Raw genomic sequence first — 270 nt, forward strand, 5'->3', positions numbered from 1 at the left:
CGAGAAATGGAAGACAACCCCAACTAATCAAGATTAAGTATTCCAGTGCAAAGAAACAATTAAATAAAATAAAAGTAGTGTATTACCTAAACTAGCACATTCTGATTAATAAAGTAGTACATTACCTAAACTAGCAAATTCTGATTAATAAAGTAGTACATTACCTAAACTAGCACATTCTTATTAATAAAATAGTACATTACCTAAACTAGCACATTCTTATTAATAAAGTAGTACATTACCTAAACTAGCACATTCTTATTAATAAAA

Source organism: Limulus polyphemus, unplaced genomic scaffold, assembly GCF_000517525.1.
Source record: "Limulus polyphemus unplaced genomic scaffold, Limulus_polyphemus-2.1.2 Scaffold452, whole genome shotgun sequence".
Taxonomy (NCBI): Eukaryota; Metazoa; Arthropoda; class Merostomata; order Xiphosura; family Limulidae; genus Limulus; species Limulus polyphemus.